This window comes from Natator depressus, chromosome 3 (assembly GCF_965152275.1).
Source record: "Natator depressus isolate rNatDep1 chromosome 3, rNatDep2.hap1, whole genome shotgun sequence".
In the NCBI taxonomy this organism is placed as follows: Eukaryota; Metazoa; Chordata; order Testudines; family Cheloniidae; genus Natator; species Natator depressus.
Genome location: NC_134236.1, coordinates 9,876,516 through 9,902,500, shown reverse-complemented (window position 1 = coordinate 9,902,500; position 25,985 = coordinate 9,876,516). Strand labels below are relative to the sequence as shown.

At 45.6% G+C, this 25,985-nt stretch overlaps 1 protein-coding gene across 5 annotated transcripts in view; it reads right to left on the bottom strand.

Annotated features, from left to right (window-relative positions):
• Positions 1-25,985, bottom strand: part of EXTL3 (exostosin like glycosyltransferase 3) — a 219,324-nt gene that overhangs the window by 108,536 nt on the left and 84,803 nt on the right. For all 5 annotated transcript variants that reach the window (XM_074947408.1, XM_074947404.1, XM_074947406.1 and 2 more), the window contains exon 2: positions 11,798-11,954. The gene's annotated coding sequence lies outside the window, so the exon portion shown is untranslated. The remainder of the gene's footprint in view (positions 1-11,797; positions 11,955-25,985) is intronic.

Below are 25,985 nucleotides of genomic sequence, written 5' to 3'. Positions count from 1 at the left end.
GCAGCATTTCCTCCCCAGGAGGTTCCATGAAGTAAGAACGACTTAATCAAGGGAGCTCTTTTAGGTAGAGGGAGAAAGTTTGCTGGGTCAGGCTGATGAATAAAGGATGGGAAATCCTCCTCCTCCTATGAGAAATTGACAACATGAGCGAATAAGTGGAAAGACACTGAAACATCAGGAGTAGGTAGGCAAAATCCATCTACACTTTGGAATGCTGCAAGCCCCTGGCCAAAGATACACTGCAGGGAATCTGAAGTACTCCTTGCTAGTTTCAAAACCAAACCCCTCTGCTATCTGAGCAGGCATCTTCCTTCCAGCAGAGGGCAGTGATGTGCCCACACATCCACCAAGTCTGAATTTACAAAATCATAGAAGTGTTAGATAAAGGGTTGCCAGCCCTCCCAGTTTGGCCGGGAGTCTCCTGGAATTGGGCTTGATCTCCTGGGGGCTACTGAAACCAATCTGGGAGATTTTAGGCCGCTAAAAGTCCAGCAGCGCAGTGGGGCTAAGGCAGGCTCCCTACGTGCCCTGGCTCCGCACTGTTCCCAGAAGTGGTGACATGTCCAGCAGTGGCTCCTAGGAGGAGGCGCAGCCAGGGGGTCCCCACACGCTGCCCCCGCCCCGAGAGCCAACTCCGTAGCTCCCATTGGCCAGGAATGGGGAATCATGGCCAATGGGAGCTGCGGAGGCAGTGCTTGCAGGCAGGGGCAGCACACAAAGCTGCTGCCTCTGTGAGCCTAGGAGCCACTGCTGGGAGCCACCCAAGGTAAGTGCTGGCTGGCTGAAGCCTGCACCCTGAACCCCCCTCCTGCACCCCAACCCCCTGCCCCAGCCTCCTCCCAGAGCTTGCACCCCAACCTCTTGCCCCACCCCTGATGCCCCTCTTGCACGCACACTCCCTCCCAAAGTCTGTACCCTGAACCCCTGCCCCAGGTCAGAATCCCCTCCTGGAGCTTGCACCCCCTCCTGTAATCCAACACCCTGCCCCAGGCTCAGCCCTGAGCCCCCTCCCACACTCCAAACCCCTCGGCCTCACCCCCCAGCCCAGAGCCCGCACCCTATCCTACACCCCAACCCCCTGCCCCAGCCCAGTAAAAATGAGTGAGGGTGGGGGAGAGCGAGCGACAGAGGGAGGGGGCTGGAGTGAGCGGAACCTCAGAGAAGGGGCGGGGAAGGGGTGTTTTATTTTCTAATTGCACAAACCCAGTTATATAAGTAGGGTTGCCAACTGTCTAGCTTACTATCAGAGACCCAGAACAATGTTAGCTAACTAAGCTACTGTATATCACATGTCACAGGATCTGTGACACGCTTTAAAAATTCTTCGCTGTTTACACATTTCCAATATTAATTGTTCCTGAATAATACATATTAAGAATATACAGTCCATATTAAGACTTAATGCACGATTTTGTATTTACAACACATTTTTGTAACTGGTTTTGCAGCATTATAGATAGTTAATAGCACAGTATTCCACAGAGTTTAAATACTATAAATGCAGAAGAGTGCCTTAAGAGACTGCATGTTTATATAGTTTTGTTTTTTTACAGTTTTTTAAAAATTAAAATTAAAAATTGCTCCCAGATGGAGGCGATAACATGCCAAGTTTCAAGCTAGGGGAACTCTTCCTGTTTCTGAAGTGTCAAGTGCTATAAAGCTCACACAATTTGACTTCTAATAGAAAAGCTAACAACTTTTAACACTGCTGGGAAGAGATAATTCATCTATAGGAACCTTAAGAAATATTATATTATATTATAATCAGAACATTTAAATAAATCAGAAAAAACTCAGTTTCAAATATTAACAGCAAAGTTTGCCCTTAAAAGCACAATGGGTACATCCGACTGTGGAAGACCCCAGAACAGTGTTCTGGATTCCTTAACAGGGCAGCTGTAGCAAGAAAAGGGACTCAAAGGTGAACAGTGTCAAGTGACTTTCTCGCAATGGCTTCCATTTGCAAGTCAACAGATTATTTTTCTAAGTGCTACTCTCACAGCCCCTGGGATCTGATAACTTTTCTTTCTGCTTCTCGCTTCATCACTAGGAAGAGACTCTGCACTGGGAATTTAGCTTACAGTTGTGCTGGTGATGCATAAAGTAGAACAGAATCCAGCTCACCCACCCATCGTTATGTTGATGCCACAAGACCAACAGAGTAAAGACCTCTTTGTCGATCAAGCGTTTTCCGATCACAAGTGCCTGCTCTGAGCGGCAGATATGGCAGACTAAGGCTAAGATTATGCCATTGTTATGATCACTTTTCTGATAACATGCCACATAGGCAGAAGAGGGGACAGCACCAGACAGGCTTGCTAACTTCGGTAACTATCACAAATTTTCAGTATAACAAGTGGCAGTAACAAACCAATAGGTTTGCATCCATTCTTCAGACAGACATTTTTAGAACAGATTTTCCTGGCTTGATTTTCATTGTTGCCCTCCTTGACATGTACTTCTCTTTGGCAGCATTCCGTACAGAATGCTTTTCCATTTCTGCATCTTTAAATGACTTTGCTCCTTCAAATTATAATGTATTAACATGACAAAATACCATGCACATTCACCGAGAAAACACGACGTGCACACAGTGTATAGTGCATGTTTTTTTCGTGTCACTTGTTTATCCCACGCCCCGTCTTTCATTTCTTGTTGTGCCTCGTTTGACTTAGCTCCCTGCTCCAAAGATCTTACAATCTGTCTGCTTGTGAGGCACAACTATAGAACAGTAAAGTGGCCATTTGAAACATTTAGCTTTTAACCACCTGCATGAGTGAATTCTACAGCAATTGCCATGGAACGACTCATAGAAATGAGCATGTGTGCTTTGAGAGATTCATTTAGGAGAAACCGAAAGCTGATTCCTGCCTCCTTTCCTCAGTCAGGCATCTCTAGACACCTCTCCTCATTTCCCTTCATCCAGTTCTCTTTCATCTCCTCTGCACACCGCTATCCTTATTCAGATGTTGGCACCATCCCAAACCCTCATACTTCCCCCACATCCATTATTAAGCAGCCTTCCTTTTAAGTTCTGATGCCAGCACCAAGGTCCCATCTAAACTACAATTTCTGCAGCATAGGGGGATCCTGTTACAACTTAGGACTAAAACAACGTTCATGCCTTCAGTATGGACAGGATCAAGTTGTGCTACAGCCGATCAGAGTCCATGGCTGGGACAGACCAACAAGGGCTGGATCAACTGGTGATTGCCCTGTTCTGTTCATCCCTTTGAAGCATCTGGCATTGGCCTCTGTCAGAAGACAGGATACTAGGCTAGATGGATGGGCAGTCTGACCCAGTGTGGCCGTTCTTATGGTGCAGTTTAGGGAACCACTTAAAATCGTTTTCATCCTAACTGTTTTAGCCACACTTGGGGTGGAAGGAGACAGCTCTGGTAGCAGGATCTCACAGCATGGTGGAAACAATACTGACTACCATGCTGGGAAGTTGGAGCTTTCTGCAATACCAATACACAGCCCTGGTCAGGGAACATGGACTGGTGCCAAAGTAATGTGTTCTACACAAGCTCCCTCTTGTCGTGGATTTCCCCCACGCAAACAATGCATCTTCCTTCCAGGCTGAGGTCTCACTAACTGGAACAATTCAGGATAGTTATTTCAACGGGGTGAAAGAGGGGCAGAGTAATCTCAGACAAAGCACTGGTTTGGGGGCCAAGAGTCCGGAGTTCTATTCCCAGCTCTGCAATTGACCTGCTATGTGATTTGGGTCAAGTCACTTCTCTAAGTGCCTCTGCTCCCTCACTGATAAAACGGGGACAAATGTTATTTTTCTTCCTTTGCAAAGCACTATGAGATCTATAGGCAGAACAGCTCTACATAAGAGCCAATTATTACTGCTTCACTATAAGCAGAGGGTTTCCTTGTGCACCCCAGAGTAAACAAGGGACTCAGAAAGTAGCATCAATCCTCGAGTCTTATTCACCATTCATTTCCATCGTACGTTGCTAAAAGGTGCACTGGGTGGGCTCTTTAAATAAAAGCACTGCTGTACAACTAGCAACCACAGCAAAAGGAACATGTCCCTATTAATTCCTGCCTACTGCAAACCCCAGGACTCAGCTAGCCCAGCCTAACAACGCCAGTTACAGAGATTTAATGCAGTAATTTCAAACCCATTTAACGTCATGAACCTCTGTCTCTCCCAGATAAGGAATCTCAGAACAATCAAGTTAAAGGTGATTGGGCTGAAGTGCGTAATAGGAATGTTAAATATTGTGATTAGGCAAACAGAAAGGTGGGGGAAGTTTCCAGGTAGTTCCTAAACACTTAGAACAAGAGGATTCTTAGTATTTATCATCTATATTTCAGTAGCGTCAAGAGGGCCCTGTGTCAGGGCCTCCTTTATACTACATGCTGTACAAAAGGCAAAGAAAAAGGAGACCCTGCAACAGACGGCTTACAATCAAAATTGCAAGAAGATACAACAAATGGGCATCACACACAATGAAGGGGTAAGCAGCGAGGGAAAAGACAAGGGAGAGAATAAGAACTGACTACTGGAGAAGTTCTGTGTTGGACAAACGGGTATCCCACCTCTCCTGCAGGACAGGAGCATCTTTTCCAGGAACTCACTGCTTTACAACAGAACTCATCATGCAGGGCAGGAGGTCAGACAGGTTGTACTTTAAGGCTAGAGACTCTGCATGCACCTGAGACACTTTATATGCTTCTGAATAAGGTGAGACTGTTACACTAATATTTAAGGTATGTGATGGAGGGGTGGCTCCACCTCGCAGGTTTATGATGGCACCCTCTGCTTTCGGTTTGTCTCTGTTTATTACCTGTTATGGAGAGCACTGGAGTTTGTAGGGCAAACAGGAGACCTCACTGCAAATCTAGGGCACACAACCTTTCCATTGATCAATGGCACAAGCCTCAACCCTTCCATGTCTCAGAGGGGTTAAAGGCTGACCATTCACAATAGTCAAGCTTATTCTTTAATGTATACACGCAAAATCTTATACACACTATTGTCCAAGAACCACAATCCGCAGCCCGTGTGTGTTGATCATGCTACAGATAAATGGAATTTAGTGCCGCGAGGCACTAGCTGCTACTCTAAGTGCAGGTTGATAACACCGTGCTCTGTTTATTAGGATTTCCTGCTTTTGAAGCTGTATAAACAGTTGCATTTTTAATTTAGTTTCAAGTAAACGTTGCTTGCCAATATATTTAGAGCAGAAAATTTAGGAGGAAGGAAGCCAAAGCTAGAAAAGCGAAAGGCATTAGAATACATACAATGTATACACACCCTGATTTCATTTGTTATCCCCTGTATCAGACCCTTTACCCTCAGTGTCCGTCCCAGTCCCACCAGGACCCTTGAGCTATATTTTGGGTCCAACTCTCCCAAGACACAGCCCTACCTTATTACAGTTGTGAAGTGCTTTCAGACCCTAGGATGAGAAGCGCTAAGAGACGTATAAAATTTCCCCCTCTTACCCTTTATATTGTCTTCCCCCTGAAATTTCTGTCTTCCCTGCTCCTCGTTCCACACCCCGCTCTTCTCTTTTTCTCCCACAACTCCAGGGAGGATGACAGCTGCCTTCAAGTTCTCCCACCGATGCAAGATAGTAAGTGCTGCTTACTGTCTAGTGGGCCACAGTCCCCTAAGGCCCCCAGTACTCAGAGCAGCAGCTCCCTCCTTCAACCCAGCCATCCAGCTGCAGGATGCTGTTACCAAAGTCACACATCTTTGAAGCATGCATGCAAACTCAAGGCACTGTACAAATAATGTCCATCCCACTCTAGAGTACCGCACAGTTTAATAGCAAAGGCAGCCTGAAAGGACAGGACATTAACAAACTGATGAATGTGAGGTAGAAGCCATGGGGAAACTGAGGCAGAGAGCAGTTAAGTGCCCAAGGCCGCAGAGGAAGTCAGTGGCAGAGAAGAGATTAAAATGTAGGAGTCCCTTGTTGACACTGTTGCGCTCAAACCCCCAACGTGACCTTCATTAGACTAAGTCAATGGGACAAAACATGAGCTGAGTTTGGAAACTCCCGAGGCGACAAGAAGAATCCATGCCATTCAGCTGCCAGGTCATTTGCTTCTGAACTGAGCACACACATAGGAGCATGGCAGAGACATGGCTCATTGCTCTAACACCCATCCCTCCACAATTGTTCAGACATTTGTGCTTCAGCACAAACTAATGTTCTTCTCCCTCCCCTCCTCACTGCCCAGAGGGACAAGAGCCCCGGTGACTGATTTCTGAGCAAGATGGGGATCTTTATTGCAGAGAAACCAAAAAGCCCTTTTCCCTTCCCACCCCCACAATGCCCAGTGCTCAAAGAGCTGAAGGCCACCGCATGGGCACCTTCTGGCTATGCTGCCAAAGACACTGTGATAAGGACAGGCTCCTTCGTGCATAGCTGCAACAGAAGGGAACAAAAAAGTCTTTCGGTCACTGCAGCAACAGGAGGCACTGCCATTGCTTCTCACAGCTCTGATTCTGGAGCCCCATGGCTCGGCAGGGGAAGTTGGGTAGGCAGAGCTATCCCTGGACACTTCACTGAGAACGCTCGGCAGGGGGCAGAGCACGGTCAGGGAAGACATGCAGTAATAATTTCCTTGCTATTCTAGTGTCTTGGGACTCCAAACCCCACAGGGATTGGGGGGGGAGGGAGGGGGAAGTAGGGGGTAATTAACTTGGAGTAACAGGATAACACTGAACAAAGGGAAACTTAAGATAATGCTCACTCTAGCCCACAAAGCCTCCCTAGATTCTAGCAATGGAAGAGACTCATCAGGGCATCCTCCTACAGCTAGGCTGAACCGGCAGTACAGGCTCTTGTCTAGTTTTAAATGTGACCAGCAACAGAGCTTCTCCTGGAAGATTATTTCAGAAACAAACAGATTTCAGTGTTAGGATGTATTCAAAGAGGAAATTCATAAATTGGCTGCAGCTATTTGAAGATTTGTGGCCATAGCAACATTACTCTAATCTACACTGCATGAAACAAAAGCTACTCTCATCATGTTGCTCCCCACCCCCTCCGCTTCGCCAGCAATGCCAGCCCTGAATGCCCATTTGCCCACTTCCTTCCCCAGATGCCTCTGTGCTTTCTTCCACAACAAACCCCTTGTGTGTGGAATGCGCTCCTTGAATGCTTTGGCCTCATTCAGTTCCCCCATCCAGACCCACCTCAGCTGCAATGTCCCCAGGAAGTCAGCCACATGACAACGGTGAGGTTGAGGGGCACTCTTGGAAAGCTGATTATCTTGATAACTAATAATAAAGGAGTAACACTTTTCATAATCTGGGCCTATCACACTATGCACCTACCTGGCCTGTGCTTTTCTTCCTCCTCCCTCCAACGGTCTGTTACACTCACTTGCTCTGTCTTATCTTAAATTTGATTGTAAGCTCTTTGGGCAGGGGCTGTCTCTTATTGTATGTCTTTTCAGTGCCTAACATAATGGGGCCCTGATCTCCGCTGGAACCTTCAGGCGCTACCGTAATAAAAACAAAATCAATTAAAATACTGAGGGATCAAGCTAACGAGCTGTTTGCCTGCACCCTGTTCCATCTGCCTCCAACCACCAAGGCGCATCTGGTGAGAGGAGCTGCACACTGAACTGAGGAAGATGCTGGTGGTAACGCTATCACTATATTTAGCTTCACAGGTCAGCAGTAGCATTTGGGCTTCCTGCTCCCAGACAGAACATCTGGATTCTATAAAGTCATGCGAGCATTTTCCCACAACTCAGATTTTAATAAGGGCAATGGGAAGGGGGGGAGGCTAGGGAAAACGGCTTCCTTTCCAAATTAGTAACAAGGGGCACAGGGCTGCAGTAATTCTGCATCTAGGATGGCCCAGCAGAGGTGATTATGTTCTGCCCACTTGTTCCTGCGGTTACATTTGGATACACTATAGGAGGAAATCTCACACAGTGGTTTAAGCAAGGGACTGGGAGTTAGATGATCTGAGTTCTAGTCTAAGCTCTGCCACAGACTTGCCCTTTAGCCACCCAGCTTTCTCTGGGACATACTAGGAACAGCTCCTGAGACAGAGGAAGAGGAAACATTTTTTCCCCGCCCCCAACAGGACTGGGAAAGCTGGAGCTCATCTCTCTTCACCCACAAGCAGGGAAACTCTACAAGCTTGTCCTGAAATCCCCAGTCACTAATCTCCCCACTGTATTTTCCACTGAATGCATCCAATGAAGTGAGCTGTAGCTCACGAAAGCTTATGCTCAAATAAATTTGCTGGTCTCTAAGGTGCCACAAGTACTCCTTTTCTTTTTACTTTCCAATAGACACCCAAGTGCCACAATACCTCTCCCTCACCAAACCACAACACAACCAGAATAGGGGAAAAGGCTGAGTGTTTTATAGCAGGCAGAAGACTGTAAATATGGGAACTAACCACATCTGGAGCCGAAGCGACTGTAAGAATTAGGTATGTTTTGGGGACGGGCATAGCTGGAGCCATTAGACTTTCAGTCATCTGCTAGAACTCTCAATCAGGGTCTCAAACCATGCCTCCCTGAGCAGCTGGTCTGATCTGTTCCAGGGGAGACACCAATTCTGGAACCGCACGAGCTCAACACCTGCCTACCCGAATAAAGATCTTTCAGAGGAAGACAGGACACTTCTGTAGTTCAGACCCAGCGGAAGCAAGCTCAGCAAGACAGAAGAGTTGTCAGGGCTCCCTGGACACATGTAACCCCTTTGAAGTTTTAGGCCCTTTTCATATGTTCAGCGCCCAGGTATTTCAGTGCCTGGCACTCTAAAAATACCTTAACAGCAGACGACTGAAGCAATGGAGGTGTATGTTGCCCCCGGTATGCTGGAAAACACCAAAAGGACTGAAGGTAAAAAAATCCATTACAATCAACATACCACACTGACTATGGTGAGAGATTGTGCCACACACTCTCAAAGAAACTGCGGAACCACCTGATCAACATCCTATACAGCAAACAGGAGAAGATCAAGAATGAGCTCTCAAAACTGGAGACTCTAATAAAAAAACAACCTTCCACACAAACTTCCTCATGGCTGGACTTTACAAAAACTAGACAAGCCATTTACACCACACACTTTGCTTTCTATAGAGGAAAAAAAGACACTAAACTATCTAAACTCCTACATGCCACAAGGGGCCACAACAGTATTGTTAATCTATCCAGCTATACTCTTAGGCCAGCAGAAGAGTCTGTCCTATCTCGGGGTCTCTCCTTTTGCCCCACCACCCCCACGAACATGATACAGTTCTGTGGTAACTTAAAATCCTACTTTCGCTGTCTCCTACTCAAGGAATATTTCCAACACAAGACCGAACAACACACTAACACTCAGAAACCTTCCTACAAGGCTACAAAAAGAAGGATTCTGCGTGGACTCCTCCTGAAGGTTGAAACTACATACTGGACTTCTACATAGAGTGCTTCCGCCGACGTGCATGGGCTGAAATTGTGGAAAAGCAGCATCACTTGCCCCATAATCTCAGCCATGCAGAACACAATGCCATCCACAGCCTCAGAAACAACTCTGACATCATAATCAAAAAGGCTGACAAAGGAGGTGCTGTAGTCAACATGAATAGGTTGGAATATGAACGAGAGGCTGTTAGGCAGCTCTCTGACACCACATTCTACAGGCCACTACCCTCTGATCCCACTGAGGGTTACCAAAAGAAACTGCATCATCTGCTCATGAAACTCCCTGAAGAAGCACAGGAACAAATCTACTCAGACACACAACCCTAGAGCCCCGACCAGGGGTATTCTATCTGCTACCCAAGATCCATAAACCTGGAAATCCTGGACACCCCATCATCTCAGACACTGGCATCCTGACAGCAGGATTGTCTGGCTATGTAGACTCTCTCCTCAGGCCCTACGCTACCAGCACTCCCAGCTATCTTCGAGACACCATTGACGTCCTGAGGAAACTACAATCCATCGGTGATCTTCCAGAAAACACTATCCCAGCCACTATGGATGTAGAAGCCCTCTACACCAACACTCCACACAAAGATGGACTACAAGCCGTCAGGAACTGTATCCCCGATAATGTCACGGCAAACCTGGTGGCTGAACTTTGTCCTCACCCACAACTATTTCAGATCTGGGGACAATTTATACCTTCAAGTCACCGGCACTGCTATGGGTACCCGCATGTCCCCACAGTATGCCAACATTTTTATGGCTGACTTAGAACAACTCTTCTTCAGCTCTTGTCCCCTAATGCCCCTACTCTACTTGCGCTACATGGATGACATCTTCATCATCTGGACCCATGGGAAGGAGGCCCTTGAGGAATGCCACCATGATTTCAACAATTTCCATCCCACCATCAACCTCAGCCTGGACCAGTCCACACAAGAGATCCACTTTCTGGACACTACAGTGCAAATAAGCGATGGTCATATAAACACCACCCTATACCAGAAACCTACTGACTGCTATACTTACCTACCTGCCTACAGCTTTCATCCAGACCACATTATACGATCCATTGTCTACAGCCAAGCTCTAAGATACAACCGCATTTGCTCCAAGCCCTCAGACAGAGACAAACACCTACAGGATCTCTATCAAGCATTCTTACAACTGCAATACCCACCAGGTGAAGTGAAGAAACAGACTGACAGAGCCAGAAGGGTACCCTGAAGTCACCTACTACAGGACAGGCCCAACAAAGAAAGTAACAAAACGCCACTAGCCGTCACCTACAGCACCCAACTAAAACCTCTCCAGCGCATCATCAAGGATCTAGAGCCTATCCTGAAGGACAATCCCTCACTCTCACAGACCCTGGGAGACAGGTCAGTCCTTGCTTACAGACAGCCCCCCAACCTGAAGCAAATACTCACCAGCAACTACACACCACACAACAAAAACACTAACCCAGGAACCAGTCCCTGCAACCAACCCCATTGCCAACTCTGTCTGCATATCTATTCAAAGGATACCATCATAGGACCTAACCACATCAACCACACCATCAGGGGCTCGTTCACCTGCACATCTACCAATGTGATATATGTCATCATGTGCCAGCAATGCCCCTCTGCCATGTACATTGGCCAAACTGGACAATCTCTATGCAAAAGAATAAATGGACACAAATCAGACATCAAGAACTGTAGCATTCAAAAACCAGTAGGAGAACACTTCAGTCTCCTTGGACACTCAATAACAGACTTAAAAGTGGCAATTCTTCAACAAAAAAACTTCAAAAACAGACTCCAACGAGAAATTGCAGAACTGGAATTAATTTGCAAACAGGACACCATCAAATTAGGCCTGAATAAAGACTGGAAGTGGATGGGTAACTATAAAAAGTAATTTTCCCTCTGCTGATACTCACACCTTCTTGTCAACTGTTGGGAATGGGCAATGTCCACCTTGACTGCATTGGCGTCATTAGCACTACAAAAGTAATTTTCCCTCTGTTGATATTCAGCCCTTCTTGTCAACTGTTGAGAATAGGCCACTTCCACCTTAATTGAATTGGCCTCATTAGCACTGACCCCCCCCCCCACTTGATTAGGCAACTCCCATCTTTTCATGTGCTATACTATATATACTGCTTACTGTATTTTTCACTCCATGCATCTGATTAAGTGGATTTTAGCCACGAAAGCTTATGCCCAAATACATTTGTTCATCTCTAAGATGCCACAAGGACTCCTTGTTGTTTTTACTGTAATTTAAGAAGACTTGGTGTAGTTTCTCCTGGACCACATTTCAGCATGAAGACATACGGCAGTCGCATCCAAGGAGCAATGCATGCCTGAACCCACAGTAAACACCTTACCTGAAAATCAGGTTTCTGCAACCTGAATCCAGCTTCCAACCAGTCAGATAGCTGTGATCACCAATGAGAAAGTTTTATCTGGGTGCTTTCAGACTCCTTCGCAACCACCTTCTTGCTCAGATCTCACAGTGTTCCCATGGACAAACAACAGGGTCAACTAAACACAAAAACAAACAAAGACTTCTTTAATTGTGGTGTATTATTGTAGTTGATGAACTTGGAACCAAAGCATTTCAAATCAAGCAACTCCAGTGGGGGGAGGGATAGCTCAGTGGTTTGAGCATTGGCCTGCTAAACCCAGGCTTGTGAGTTCAGTCCTTGAGGGAGCCATTTAGGGATCTGGGGCAAAAATTGGGGATTGGTCCTGCTTTGAGCAGGGGGTTGGACTAGATGACCTCCTGAGGTCCCTTCGAACCCTGATATTCTATGATTCTATGCAATATCTGTGAGCTCCAAAGTCTACTGGTGAACAAGAGCCACTGTCTGTGTATTCAGTTACTGTAGGACAGCTTACTCCTTTTCCTTTATTTTCTGGAACATAAATGCAACAAGATAACAGTGTGCAACAAATGCATTCAACACAAAGACATTCGACTCACAAGCACTTCTGCTTCTTCTATGTTTCAAATAAAGTTTGGAGACCCTGCACTCCCCAATCAACCAACACATCAACCACAGAGATGAAAGTCATTTACTTTAACAGCTATTATTTGAATGATCTCCTCCACTATGCTCAATTGTGATATGTAACCACCCGCTGCACACAGGAACCACACCAAGCTTGTAAGATTTCAAATCTACTTTCTGATTTTATTCAGCTGAAACTCAGAGTGGTTCAGGAAAGAGCTCTTGAAAAGACAAAAACGGATGTGGCACTAATCAAGAGGAGGAAGCCAAAAACATTGACTTGTTTTTGTTAGTATCAGTTTGCAAAAATCCCATGATTCTTTAAAAGAAGGGTTCTGTGAACCCTCTCCCACTTCTCCCTTGACCATCTGCCTTCCATGAGCAAACATCTCACCACCAAGAGGACCACCCAGCTGATATCAAGAGTCCCAGATCCTGTGAGCAATTCCAGTGTCTTACGCAAGCAAGAAAGTTCTCTCAGTTAAGAAAGCAATCATTTCAAACTTTCAATGGAATTATAATCTAAGTAAAGAGGAGATTATCTTGGACAGTGGTCTTTAAAAATTAAAAAAGCAACTTGTGTTAAAGAGCCTTTGTTTTTATATTCTGCTTTCCATGTGGATTTGGCTTAGCCACGGGGTTGAATTTTGCTTAAAGACCGTAATCGTTTATACAGCTGTTTAAGCCATGATTAAATTTAACTGGTGTGCACCAGGGAGAAAGTATTGTTCCTTCCAACCACTAGAGAACACATTTGTATCTGAGCTCCGTGCTAGGTGCATCCAGCTCTGTAAAAACACTGTACCATAATCAACCACAGTATAGCCCTTAACAGGGACCTCAAAACAATTCCAATGCCAGTTTTGGAACTCTCTTAGGAGGGATCCCTTTTTTAAGAGGTTGCAGGTTCGAGACATCGGAGGTTAAAAACCAATTACAAACAAGTTAAAATGGACAAAGTACTTTAAAAAAATCCTCATTTGTTCACAGAAACAAAACAGCCCAATTTTCTCCTCTCTGAAATCCTCTTGTGGTCTTAACATTTATTTTTAAAAATAAAACAGTCCTTTGATTTCAAAAATGCAGTCTAGAAATGGAGACATAAGATACTTTTTGATCTGATTTCAACATTATTCTGATAATTGCACCAAAGTAGCCCATTTCCTTTGATGCTACAAACTTTGATGCTGAAGACTATTAATTTAGTCTGGACCGGTCCTCCAGACCTTCTGCGCAGCCAGACCATTTCTAGTCTCTAGTCTCAGCTTGCTGCAGTGGAAACCTAAACTCTTTAAACCCTTTTGATCAAACCACTATTTTTTTTTTAAAAAGCACATGAAGCAATGACTAAGGCCAAAGGGGAGGAGATGTGATAAGAGGATATAAATATTTGAAGGGCAAACAGCGAGCAGAGAAAGGAATGTGGGAATGACAGAAATAATTACATGAAATTTGGAAAGGGAACACTTAAGTCTGATTTTATTAGGGAGCGTGTCCAAAAAGTTAGAGCCACAGACTGCAGTAGAGTCTTCCAAAGGAAGAAGATGAAGCCATGTATTTTTAGTGGTGGCCAAAACAATAGTAAATGTAACAGAACAATCCAACTGAGATTGGGGTTCCCTCATGCTAGGAGCTGTACAAATACATAGTAAGAGATACTCCTGGCCCATAATAGCTTAGAACCTAAACAGATAAGTAGAAAGGTAAAAAAGTAAATAGAGGCACAGAGATGTACATGCCCTAGGTCTCCTGGGTCCCAGTCCAGTAGACTGCTCACAGAAACACAGTACCTCAATGGGCCATAGGTGTACAAGATGCTCTCTGTTCGGAAGAATCTACAATCTAGGTTAGATACAACATGAAATGAGACAGCTTACAGCAATCAAGGGGAGGGAAAGCTATACAAGGTAAGGTGAGAAAGCTCATTCTTTTCAGGAGGTGCACAGTATGTTATTGCCACTTTTTAAATTTTTCCTTATTTCAGAATTGCGAGGAGTCACAGGGAGAGAATGGGTCACCTTTTCCATAGCTAGTTCTATAGGTATGTCTACACTGTAATCAAAAAGAAAAGGAGTACTTGTGGCACCTTAGAGACTAACCAATTTAACCACGGGGAGTGGCTAAGTCATTATGCAAGGTAGCCTATTTCCTCTTGTTTTTTCCTACCCCCCCTCCCCCCCCCGTTCTGGTTAAACTTGGATTTATGCTGGAAATGGCCCACCTTGATTGTCATGCACATTGTGGGGAGAGTGGTCACTTTGGATGAGCTATTGCCAGCAGGAGAGTGAGTTTGTGTGTGGGGGGGGGGGGGTGTGAGAAAACCTGGATTTGTGCTGGAAATGGCCCACCTTGATTATCATGCACATTGTAGGGAGAGTGGTCACTTTGGATAAGCTATTACCAGCAGGAGAGTGAGTTTGTGTGTGTGTGTTTTTTGGGAAAGGGGGGGGGGGGTGAGAACCTGTATTTGTGCTGGAAATAGCCCACATTGATTTTCATGCACGTTGTAAGGAGAGTGGTCACTTTGGATAGGCTATTACCAGCAGGAGAGTGAGTTTGTGTGTGTGGTTTTTGGAGGGGGGTGAGAGAACCTGGATTTGTGCAGGAAATGGCCCACCTTGATTATCATACACATTGTGAAGAGAGTGGTCACTTTGGATGGGCTATTACCAGCAGGAGAGTGAGTTCGTGTGTGGGGGAGCGGAGGGTGAGAAAACCTGGATTTGTGCTGGAAATGGCCCAACTTGATGATCACTTTAGATAAGCTATTACCAGCAGGAGAGTGGGGGGGGAGGAGGTATTTTTCATGGTCTCTGTGTCTATAATGTCTTCTGCAGTTTCCACAGTATGCATCCGATGAAGTGAGCTGTAGCTCACGAAAGCTCATGCTCAAATAAATTGGTTAGTCTCTAAGGTGCCACAAGTACTCCTTTTCTTTTTGCGAATACAGACTAACACGGCTGTTACTCTGAAACTGTAATCAAAAGAGCACAATACCACGTGCAGACGGGAACATGCTTGTACCGTTCAATCTTTAAAAAAGGGCACAAGCCTTTTAGGAATTTGCACACCAAATATTAAACAAAACCTTTGCACACTGGAAGTTAAACAGAACCCTTGAACTCCCTGGACTGCTGCCTAGAACCAGCACTGCATTCTCCATTACATGCAGCAACTTATTTCTAAGAGATCAGACAGGAGCAATACCGCTCAGCTTTTGTAGCATAACTTGCACCTTCTGTGTGAACACATCATTTGCTTGTCTGAGACGGGACAGAAATCTAGTGATCCTCGCACCTCCCCATGAAGGTCCCTGCAAAGAGGCCACCATCCGTACTAACTAGAAAATATCTCATGTTTTGAGGGAAATCTCAAAGAAAATCTCAACTGCCTCTAAATGTTGCAGCAGTTCAAGACTCTACAACGCAATGTATTGTAGGAAACAGTCTTGAGAAGCAGCATGGTCCAGTGGACCAAGAATGATGCTGTGAGCCTTGGGGTACTGAATTCTAATCCCGCTTCTGTCACTTTGGAAAGTCACAACCTGCATGACTTAGTTTCCATACCTTAAAAAATGGAGCCCATTCTTCCCTACTCCACAGGATTGCTGCAAGGATTAGCATGCAAAGCACTCTGAAGATGCTAAGCATTACACAGGTGCTACATATCCAAAGCCCTTCATTTTTATAGTTTTTATTTTGTTTAAAATTTCCTGGTGTTTATTCCAAAAATTAAACAACAGGTGAAAATCAGTGCAAAATGTAATAGTCTTCTGGGTAAATAGCAGCATTAAATTTGGGGAGCAGGAAGACAGGGGAAAAAAGCAACAAATAGAGAAAAGTAACAAGTATCAAATGGAAAAGCAGTTTAACACTGTAGCCTGTTTTATGAACTGTACATTAACAGTATGTACATGTATGCACATGCATGCTTCTGTATGCATCTTCCAAGACATTGCCTTATCCTAACAGATGGCCTCACATTTACACTTCAACTAATTTATTCTTCACATAAACATAGCTACCTGATGTACTGTATTGGATTAACACATTCAGGATTTTCATGTAGACTCACAGACTAATGGCAGAAGCAGTTTCCCCCCTGCCCCCCAAGCCTGCTCCTGTACCCCACAGATCTTGGGCGCAGCCCCCCACCCCTGCGGAGGCCAGCCTCCCCCCTTGTAGGGGTAGGGGAGCTGTGCAGTGCACCACAATGTCTTGGGACGGCCCTGGCCAGAAGGGACCACCATGATCATCTAATCTGACCTCCTGCACATTGTAGGCCATAGAACTTCGCTCACCGACTCCTGTAACAGACCCCTAACCTCTGGCTAAGTCATCGAAGTCCTTAAATCATGAGAATTCGCCACTTGCAAGTGTAAACTAGTGTAAGTGACCCATGCCCCACGCTACAGAGTAAGGTAAAACACACCCTGGGTCTCTGCCAATCTGACCCTCGGAAAATTCCTTCCTAATCCCAAATATGGCAGTCAGTTGGACCCTGAGCATTTTGGCCTGGACAGAATGCTCTGTACTAACTCAGATCCCTCCCCATCTAGTGTCCCATCACCGGCCACTGGAGATATTTGCTGCTAGCAGTCACAGATTGGCTATATAGGCAGTCTCATCATACCACCCCCTCCATAAACTTATCAAGCTCAGTCTTGAAGCCAGTTAGGGTTTTTGCCCCCATGGCTCCCCTTGGAAGGCTGTTACAGAACTTCCTTTCTCTGATGGTTAGAAACCTTCATCTAGTTTCAAGCCTCTAAAAAAAACCAAACAGCTGTTTTTGTAAAACTTGAGAATTTTACAGAAAAAAAAAAAAGTAGTTAAACTGAAGACAAAGGGACTTGTGCACATCATAACACATGCCCTCTTTTGCCTTGGATCCAACCATTCCCATCCCCTTTTCCGCTCTGTAACTTTCCCCTCTGTTTTCTCTTCCCATCATCTCTTTGACAGCTGGACTACTGCACAGGGGATTCACCCCACACCCTCCTCATTAAAGCACAGACTGCCTTTCAAGAAGCTCTGGAAATGTCCATTCCAGGATATTTCATAAGCATTGAAAAACAACTGCAATGCAGGGGAATAAAGTTATCACCGAGGAAAAGAAAAGACACAAAACTCCATGTGTTAACAGTGCCTGTGAGCTGTGACTGTGTCATTGCCCTGCTCATGGGCGGCGAGTTCTATGGGCCCGTGGTGCCCAGGCACCAGGAATATTCCTGTTCCAGGGGCCCGGCTCCAGCAAAGTTTCCCATCCCATTCTCCCCCCCCCCCCCAACACACACCCCCCCCCTGCGCTTCCCCCAGCCCCACCTGCTGCTGCCCCCGAGCGATTTAAAACAGCCCGGGGGCTCCCGCCACCACCCAGCAGTGCAGCGGGGCTGAGCGGCTTCCTGCGCACTCATTCCACGTGGCTGCCAGCAGGTCCTTGCAGCCCACGTGAGGGGGTTGTGCCCCTGCGCACTGCCCCCACACCAAACGCCCCTGCAGCCAATGGGAAGCTGCAGGGGCAGTGCCTGGAGACAGCAGCTTGAGGAGACACCTCCCGGCCTGCCCCACCTAGGAGCCGCTGCCGGAGGGGATACCCCAGATAAGCATCGAACCCCCCCATCCACTTCCAGAGCCTGCACCCACACCCCCTTCGCAAACACACCCTTCCACCCCCAAATTTCCTCCTGCACCCCCACCCCCTCTTGCCCCCAAACTCCCTCCCAGACCCTGCACCCCTCACCCCCTCCTACACCCCCATCCTGCACCCCACACCCCCTCCCCCCAACTCCCTCTTGCACTCCCACCTCTCCCCTGCACCTACTTTTGTCCCCAAACTCCGTCCCAGAGCCTGCACACCCACCCCCTCCTGCACCCCCGCCCCCTTCCCAGAGCCTGCACCCAGGACTCAAACTCGTTCCCAGAGCCTGCATTCCAGACCCCATCCCCTACCCAAACTCCCTCCCCGAGCCCGACCTCTCACCTCTTCTGCACCCAAATTCCCTTCCAGAGCCTGCACCCCAATCCCCTGCCCCAGCCCGGAGCCTGCACCCATACTCCATCCAGAGCCTGCACCCCAGACCCCGTCCCCCACCAAACTCCCCCCAGAGCCTTAGACAGGTGGGGGGGGGGAGTTTGCGGGGGGTGGGGGAAGGGTTCTGGGCACCACCAAAATTTCTACAAACCTACCGCCCCTGGCCCTGGTCCACAAATCGTTTAACATTAGCACCTACAAAAAACACTGAAGATTATGGTTCACTTTTATGGACCACCACTAGGTGGGGCACAGAGTTGTCTTTTATGTAACCAGGGACTTCCTCATGTCTTGAACTCATGGGAACAGGAGGGGGAAATCAACACAAGATTCCAACTGTATTAACTAAATAACTAATCAAAAGTATAAAATAAAATTCATATATAAAATCAATCAAATTAATCTAATCATCAGGTTGACTGAACCACATAAAATAAACCAAAAATTCTTTGTAAGATTTTTCTAATAATTTGAGATAGGAGCAGTTTATCCATCTGCCCCAAAATAACAGGGCACAATCAAATCACAACGCTAGCTGATATATTTACATTCCAGCTTAATGCCTGATACAGGGAGCATCAAATCACTCCCAGGTTGAAGATGATGTTGGGCCAACTCTGAGGCCAAACAAGGTTGCCTGTCCAAAGTACAACTTTATAACATATAGGCAACAATCTCTTCTCCCCACCCAACCATAGGGTTACATGAAAAAATCCAATTCAATTCAAATGATACAGCTTGTTACATTCAAAATTCAAATACAAATTGTAGGTGAAAAGACCATGATTTCTCAGAGAAAACATACAACTCCTAACCATAAAATATACGCTTGTGTGATATTTTTAGACAGCATGGCTATTTAACCTATGGCTGTTTCAAGTGTTTGAGAGATTATTTGACAGGTGTCATTCTCAGATAAACTCTGAGTTCTATACACACATGTGCTCACTACCAGGAATCTGCTGGAGTTAAAATAAACGTGTGCTAGACTGGTAAGGTAAAAATATGTCCTTCTGCTAGTAGAAACTGGAAAAACAAGCCCAAAAGATCAATGCTTATGTAAGATGGTTGTCACGACTCTTGCAGTTTCATGAAGCTGTTTAACGGGGTGGCATGCACCTCTCACAAGCACCGCCTGGCTGGGTGTGTATCTGCACCTCTCAGCTTGCAGTGACTTCTGTGAGCAGTTTCTCAGGTGGGTTTCAGTGACTCAGCCCTCAGTCCAAGTCACACACAGTTCATGTGAATCACGAACAAAGCAGACCCCTTCTGGGTATCAGTCCAACAAGACCCTTCTAGTGCCCTCAACAGTCCTGCTAGGGTCTGTCCCCCCAGGGCTCCCTCCTTGAAGACAATGTCTTTGCCCTCTCTGGGCCTTTTACTGACCCAAGCCCTCCAGCTGAGTCACTAACCGTTCAAGTCCCCTTCTGAGGGTGTATCAAGATCCAATAAAGTCCAGTATGACTGACCCTTTTCAGGGTCATCAATCCCCTCTGAGTGGAATAGTAGCCACATGCTGCTGCATCCCCTTTAACTCTTTACTATGCTGCTACAGTTCCCTGGGCCACTTCCATGTAGCCCCAGCACCTTCACCAACCGATCATCTTACCTCAGGACATACAGCAAGTCCCAGCCAGGGGCTCCCTCTTGTTCCCCTAGTCCCTGCCAGCAACTGCTCTGTCCGCACTCCTGTAGCGCCCTCAGCCAGCCAGGAACACCATTCTCACTCCTCCAGCTCCAGGGAGCAACTCCCTGACTCTGGCTCTGCAGTTCCTTTTATATGGCCCTCTAGGGCCTTTATTGGCTGCTTCCCCTGCTGCCACTCTAGGCAGCCTGGAGGACTGCTCTACTGCTCCTTTCTGGGACAGGGTGTGGTAGGACCCTGATGCCTGCAGCAGGGGACCTCTGCACTTGGTACACTCTGTCACACGTGGTACATGATCAAAATGATTAGACATTTTTTGCAGCACAACTATTTTAGTGCTGACAGTCTTCCTGGCTGGCTATGGGTCAACTTCCTTGTGGCTATAGAAACTTAAATGTGTGTTGCTGGACTCCTACTTGTCAGTGGCCAGTCAGGAAGGTAGAGGCAGCGCAGGCCTCTCTGTCAGACATGGTGGCATTGCACGACCAAAGGCCAGCAACCAGAAGGAAGCCATGGCTTCTTTTTTTCCTTCGAATTTTGAAGATGGCAGCCTTGCTGTTTCTTCTTTCCTCAGGAGTCCCTTGGCAAATCAGAATGAGATATTCCCCTTCTGCAGTCATTGGCATCTCTGGAGTCTGATTACTCTCACTCCAACTTTATGCAAATGAAGAACTTCCCCCTTCCAATAATTTCTTGCTCAGAAAGTCCACAATTCAAAAGCAAATATGTAGCTCAACAGTCAGTCAGCAAGTCCATAGTTATTTTGAGAACTCTGTGGTCATGGCTGAGAGAATGTCTGGACTGACCCTTCTCCAAAAATAAATAAATAAATAAATATGGTCCTAAAAAATAATTTTAAAAAATCCTATAAAACTTGCAAAAGGTTGCAACATTCATCACCACCGATCATGCAGTCACCAACGGAGAAGCAGTTCCTTATTCTACAGACAGGTGCTTAGAACCTCCCCCTTCGCATCTGGTACTCAGCAGCTCAACTCTGAATAGCATTTTTGACACACAAAATGTGCGTGCAAGCGTAGACTAACTATGTCAGAGCAAAAGTTCTTGTCCTCCTAGAATCACAATTTTGGGGTCCAATTTTTAATATTTGGGTCTCTCACTACTTCACAACATACTCCTCTGACACTATCCCCACCAGCTCACCACCCACACTGCAAATCAGAAAAAACACAAGGATGGCTTGAGAAAAGGAAAATAATTTACAGCCTACTGGAAGAAACAAGAGCAAAAGCAACACACTCTTCACCACAAAGAAAGATCTGAACTGTTGTTCCCCTTCCCTACTCCCATTTTCTGTTTCACAGGGAGACTCAAACAGAAATATTGCCAGAAAGGATTGTTTAGATGTCTACGCTTCAATTGTTTCAGAGCTGGATTTGTGCAGAACCCCATCCTCGCAGGGTAGATTTAACTGGGAATTGGTCCTGCTTCGAGCAGGGGGTTGGACTAGATGACCTTCTGGGGTCCCTTCCAACCCTGATATTCTATGATTCTATGATTCTTTATGCTTCCATGAGAGAGAAAACAGTTTCACAAAAAATGTTGATGTTCTTATTTCCAAGTTCTCTATTTTTCTCTCTCTTTTTTTTTTTTTAAATTTTGCACAATAGTTTTTTGTTTTTTACATTTCTCAGAAACAGTTATTGAAATTTTTCATTTGGGTTTTTGATAAATGAAAACTTTCAACGTTTATTATGAAGTTTCATTAAAGGCAAGAATGAACAATTTTTTGTGGAAAAAAAATATTTTTTCTAAAAAAACCCCAACTCTGTTGAAAACCACGCAGTTTCCTCTGTGTGCACGGAGGGAAGGCAGGTGGGATTTCAGGTGATGATATCTTATTATACACGTAAAGCAAACAGGGTATAGGAATACAAGAATACGCAATATTTCCCCTCTCCTCACTGTGGAACATGGCTACCGTTTCAGCTGACAACCACCCTGCCACCGGACAGGCGACCGACCGTATTTCCATGGTACTGTGCCTATGCAACCCATGTGCCTATTAGGGAGATACCTCTAAGAGCTCTAAGAGGTGGGGAGGAGGGGGGAAGGGAGGGAAGAGTAGGAATGAGTGGTGTCTGAGTCATTGTTGCCTGGCAAATGCACAATTAGCACTCCACATCCACAAGTTTCTGGATGTTGGGTGTGGTAGTTTTGGGTATGGACAATAGATTCCCTTTAGCTAGACTCAGACTCTGTGAGGGCAAGTAGTCAGGGCAACTGCTTTAGAAAAGGCCATGTGCCCTGTGTGGGTTGGCGGAAGCTGAGCCCCAGGTGCAGACAGTAGGCTGGTTTCCCCCTGACTCTGAAGCATTTTGCATCATTAATCCTCCAACAGTGTTAATTACAGAAAGGGAAAACTAATTTTTTATTTTAATTGTATACTTGGAATGTGGTTTGATTTTAGCCCAACCGTTTTAGTTAAATTGTCTCAACTAGAGCGATTGACCAACTTCTCTCTTATTTAAAAGCAATAAATAATAGGGAAAGAATGAGTTGTATTTTGCTATTCTCAGTTTGTATTTTTCTTGTCACAGGGTTGTTTTTTTTTTTTTTAATCTATACACTTAAACGGAGTGGTTGGTTAACTGGGGAGCTGACTAGCTAACTGAGTGATTCCAGCAGAGGAGGAGGAAAAGTCTGCATGGATTCCAACTGAAGAGTACTACAAGCAAGTGGAGGGAAGATGATGGTGCAGTCCTTTTGACTCAGCAGACAATAGATTTTGGTGATCAAATACTGTAACTGATGGCATGGCTACACTGGAAACTTCAAAGTGCTGTCGCGGAAGCGCTCCCGCAGCAGCGCTTTGAAGTGTGAGTGTGGTCGTGTGCAAGCGCCGGGAGACAGCTCTCCCAGCGCTCCTGGTAATCCACCTCCACAAGGGGATTAGCTCCCAGCACTTGGCACCTGTTTACACTAGCTTAAAGCGCTCTGACTTGCTGCACTCTGGGGGGTGATTTTTCACACCCCTGAGCCAGCAAGTTAGAGCGCTATAAAATATAAGTGTAGCCAAGCCCTGAGACCTAAGCTTTTGGGAACAGTGAGTTTCTTCTCACTGTATTTCTGTGAGAATTGACCTGCTTAGATTTAATCTGTTTTCTTTATTTATGTTTATGTAGAACTGTGAAGATAATGCATGTGCATTATAAAGTAGCCATGTTATGTTGTAGAAATTAAGTTATTATTATGTTGCTTTATCATTATAAGATTTTACAAAGTTGGTACTTAAGAATTAAGTAAATTTCTTTTGTTCTTTTTTGGACTTGATTGTGGAGAGGCTGATCCTGCACAATCGTTGCTGAAAATCCTTAGTGACTGAATTCAGGGTCTCCAGGTGCTCTTCTATGGAGTTGGGGTTTTTAGGCACTGGAAAAGGGCAGTGAAGTAAAATCTAGCCCACCCAAAGATTACACATGTACAGTTGTAAAGGATTCAGGGATCCTTTGGATAAAAAGCATTTTATGAAACAGCATAAGTTAATTCCACTTGCATGTCAAGTGGCTGAACTCAGAAGCCAGCCAGCTAGAAAAGGAAGTCCAGTTACAAAGAGTTGGAGCTCAATGGGTTTTTTTCCCCATTTAAAAAAATTTGAAACTAAGGAAACTTTGGAAAAGAAACAGAGAACATTAAGGATTAACTGTTCTCTTTCCAAGTTTGCTGGAGTGCATCAATTCCGTTAAGCTGCAGAGACCACTTAAAGGGTGTGAACTGCATAAATCGTACTGGAACAGAGAGAACTGAGCACAGCAGTGAAGAGAAGGACTGATTTGTCCAGATTTTTTTTTAAAAGTGACAAGTAGTAAAAGGTCTTCTGAGGGGAAAGCTGGCCAGTGAGAGAGGCCAAACAGAAACTGGAGTTAGGTGTGAACGTCCAAGACAGGCTGCTCGAGAGTGTGCACAGCACTCCTCTTCATAAATGATGCCCACATGGACTACAGGTGAATGATGCTCAAGTTGATTTCCGACCAGCTGGGCAAAGGTGGGGGAAGTGGGAGTGCTTGGAGAGCAGCTGAAGAGAGAAAAAGGCAGCCAACTGGAGCTACCCCAAAGGTAAAGACCCACAGCAAGACACAGCAGATGGGACTGAGGTAGGAAAACATGTTCAGGACCAAGATCTGTTACAAAAAGAGACCAGGACAAACTGGAAGGAGTTCTTTGCTGCACTGTTCTGGTCAAGGAGCTGGAAAGACCAAATGATGTAGAAAGAGCTAGAAATGTAGAGCCTGGCTACCAAACAGCTAAAAGAGGAAAAACATGACAACAGCTTACAAATATCTGAAGGGAGAGAAATTATTTAATGTAGTACACAGAAGCACAGCTTGGAGTGATGGAATTAAAGTTTAAGAAAGAAAACATAGGCTGGATTTCCCTATGGCCTGCTCCATTAGGATGTGGAAGAGTCTCCTAGGGGAAGTGGCAAGTGCCCCATTGTTAAGCACCCATTGTTAAAAAGTATAATAACCCCATTAAAGAATGTACGGTAGGAAACTAGTCTACAGTGTGCACAGGGCGTAGAAAAAGTGTCTTAAGAAAGCGATTCCCAATTCTAATTTCTACAATGCAGTCATTTTTCCATAGCACTGCAGACAATGTTTAGGATTTAACGTCCCCCCAAAAATGTGCACATGTATTTCTTATATTTCTTTTCCCTTGTTTTGCTATCAAGAACTTTTGTGCAGAAATAGGCTCCTTTGAGGATTTATCTGCTTGCTAGCGAGGATTATTTATTTCCCCACCTGAGGCTGCTGGTGCTGTCCAAACAAGTTGCCACAGCAGACAATTGCAACATCTCAAAGGGAGGATAATGTTATCAGATGAGAAAGGAACCCTGTACTGAGGAAGAACACACAGACGCAGAATTGTTTCCAAATGCCAAGCAATGGTTTTCAGTATTTCATACAGGAGAGTCAGGAGCTCCTAAATATAAAAAAAGTGAACTGGAAAATTTTACCAGCTAAGTCCTGAGTTCAGGAAAAGGCACTATGCACACCACTCCCATTGAGAGGGCCATGCAGGAAGCCAGGGAAATCCAGACAGGAGGACAGAGCACCCACAAAACCTAGACTTCAACCAAAAGAAAGGACTTGGGGCTCCCCTGCACTGCTTCAGGCAATCACGGTGGGAAATGCAGCACCACACATTCAGATATGACCAGGGAAGAGTATAAAAATATTGCTCGGGCATGTAGGAAAGATATCAGGAGGGCCAAATCGCACCTGGAGCTGCAGCTAGCAAGAGATGTCAAGAGTAACAAGAAGGGTTTCTTCAGGTATGTTGGCAACAAGAAGAAAGCCAAGGAAAGTGTGGGCCCCTTACTGAATGAGGGAGGCAACCTAGTGACAGAAGATGTGGAAAAAGCTAATGTACTCAATGCTTTTTTTGCCTCTGTTTTCACTAACAAGGTCAGCTCCCAGACTGCTGCGCTGGGCATCACAAAATGGGGGAGGGGTGGCCAGCCCTCTGTGGAGATAGAGGTGGTTAGGGACTATTTAGAAAAGCTGGACGTGCACAAGTCCATGGGGCCGGACGAGTTGCATCCGAGAGTGCTGAAGGAATTGGCGGCTGTGATTGCAGAGCCCTTGGCCATTATCTTTGAAAACTCGTGGCGAACGGGGGAAGTCCCGGATGACTGAAAAAAGGCTAATGTAGTGCCAATCTTTAAAAAAGGGAAGAAAGAGGATCCTGGGAACTACAGGCCAGTCAGCCTCACCTCAGTCCCTGGAAAAATCATGGAGCAGGTCCTCAAAGAATCAATCCTGAAGCACTTACATGAGAGGAAAGTGATCAGGAACAGTCAGCATGGATTCACCAACGGAAGGTCATGCCTGACTAATCTAATCGCCTTTTATGATGAGATTA